This window comes from Pocillopora verrucosa, unplaced genomic scaffold, assembly GCF_036669915.1.
Source record: "Pocillopora verrucosa isolate sample1 unplaced genomic scaffold, ASM3666991v2 scaffold_62, whole genome shotgun sequence".
Classification (NCBI taxonomy): domain Eukaryota; kingdom Metazoa; phylum Cnidaria; class Anthozoa; order Scleractinia; family Pocilloporidae; genus Pocillopora; species Pocillopora verrucosa.
In genome coordinates, this window is record NW_027078188.1 from 13,102 (window position 1) to 15,232 (window position 2,131).

The following is a 2,131-nucleotide window of genomic DNA, read 5'->3' on the forward strand; positions in this document are numbered from 1 at the left end:
CGCTGCTCATTGAGCAGCTCATATATTAAACTGATTTTTGGAACTGGGCTGTGGAAAAGAGGCTTGCCTCGTCCCAGCCACGGGTTGCCTCGGTATAGCACTACCTCCGAGTGCGGCCCACTTCCCTCTGGGGAAGACACATTCAATCCAAAACAAAGTCAACGGTATAGCATTCTTTTATGTTTACAGGAGCCCCGCCCGCCCTTAGAGGGGGAAGAGGTGAAAGAGGGATGATAATTCAGACAACAGACAATGGCAGGAACGGCCGCTGGCCTACGTTTTCTGAAGTGCGCAAAGCACTACCACAAGGACCTAGGGGTAAGTGGATTTTTCACCGAGGGCAGACGCTGAAAAAGCATACTTACCTGACGCGGGAGGTACTGTGATCAAGGAGGCAGTCCTCTCAAGGCGAGGCCCTTTCATTGCACTTCGACTGGGTTGACCCTTGCGATTACCCCAAATGTGGGTAACTCGAGCGTATAATTTCTGGTAGTGGGGACCTGCGTTCGCGCTCGTCCCCGCAAAAGTCATCCAAACTATGTCTATATGGCCCTCTTACTGACTATCGAGGGTATTTTTGCTTTTGCAGTGGACCGGTAGACTTGCAAAGAAAGCAAAGGACGCACAACTGGCCAAGGTGTTGGCACGTTTGGAGGGGTAGAAGTGCATTGGAGAGACTGGAGGAAGGAAACAAGGTGAGTTTCGGGGCGGTGCGTAACTTTGCTGGCTGTTTTTGTTCAAGGCCTGTCTGCTCTATTGTGTGTAAAGTCCTGTTCGTTTGTATTTGCAGGTTGTGCGTGCCGTGCCGTGCTGTGCTATGCGCGCGAAGGGAAAGGAAATGAAAGGAAACCAAACGGCCGATCGACCGAGCGAGCGAGCATAGAAGGGCATTCGACTTGGACCGTGAGTACACTTTGAACCTTTTGAGCGGTTTTATTGTCACTGGAGCCGCTTTTAGAAATGCTATTGCTATCGTTAGTGTATCCTTTGTGCGAGCAAGCGAGTGAACGAATGAACGAGGGAAGGAAACAAACTAGCAGAGTAGTAAAAGTATCGAACCTTTTTCCCGATTCGTTTGCAGTCTGAATCCAACCATTGTCGACTTTCAGTGCCGTTTTTCGCGCGCCTCCTCTTGGAAGTGTGCGAGTGTTTTGCCACGTCACGATGGCTTAAAACTGCGTCTCAGAAGTGTGCGTTTTTTTCCTATTCATTTTTTCGTTCGTTATTTGGAATGATTTGATATCACAGAAGTAGAATTTGACATCATAAACTGTTCATCTCGCGCGTGCTCACTCGCTCGCGCGCGCTCTGTAAGAAAAGTCGATCGCACTAGAGTTTTCGCCATTAGCTGGCCGATTTTGACAAAAAGGTGTTTTCCCCCCCTCGTTTTTTGCTTTGATTTTGTTCCTCACTCACCTACGGCTCTCTATGTGAAATTGTGGTGTATGGAGAGCTATTTATTGGGATAAAACGTTTAGAGATGTTCGCAAGACAAAAAATTGAAGCCTACAACACGGGGTATTCCCAGGCGGTCACCCATCCAAAGTACTAACCCGCCCGACAGGGCTTAACTTCGGTGATCGGACGAGAACCGGTGCTTTCCCTGTGGTATGGTCGTAGACGAGGAAATGGGGTCGAAATTCTGCTTGTTATCGGCCAGGTTCAGGCTGTAAAGCGGCCACATCCCTGAGTGTAGGCGAATTTGAAATTCTAAAGCCCTAGTTTCGTTACTCTAACCCTAAGAAATCGATACTCTAACCCTAAGAAATTGTTACCCTAACCCTAAGAAATGGTTACCCTAACCCCGAAGTCGTTACCTAACCCTAATGTATTTTCCTCAACCCAGTTAACACATTGAGGAGCATCGATTTGAAGCACTATTCCCTAGGGAGGGGAGGGAGGGGTCCCAAGAGACATAACGTGTCCTAAAAACCTATTATACAATGTTTTAGCTCCGTAGGTGCGTGTATCTGGCTTTAAAATCTTACAGTGAGGAGATACAAAACGGGTCAGCCTCTGGGAACGTCTGCGGGAATCGCAAGGGCTTGTGGGGGCGACCTGCTACTATCCACCATAAACCGTGGGAAGGATCCCTCGACCACCCCCCTCACCCAGGGCAGGCTTCGGCAGC

The 2,131-nt window shown here is 49.0% G+C and overlaps 2 non-coding genes and 1 pseudogene across 2 annotated transcripts; 2 read left to right on the forward strand and 1 right to left on the reverse strand.

Annotated features, from left to right (window-relative positions):
• On the forward strand, positions 1-126 carry LOC136278844 (U2 spliceosomal RNA; annotated as a pseudogene).
• Positions 127-357: 231 nt separating this feature from the next.
• On the forward strand, positions 358-521 carry LOC136278824 (U1 spliceosomal RNA). The gene has a single exon (XR_010716584.1). It is a non-coding gene; the product is annotated as a U1 spliceosomal RNA (small nuclear RNA).
• Positions 522-1,503: 982 nt separating this feature from the next.
• Positions 1,504-1,622, reverse strand: LOC136278818 (5S ribosomal RNA). The gene has a single exon (XR_010716578.1). It is a non-coding gene; the product is annotated as a 5S ribosomal RNA (ribosomal RNA).
• Positions 1,623-2,131: the final 509 nt, after the last annotated feature.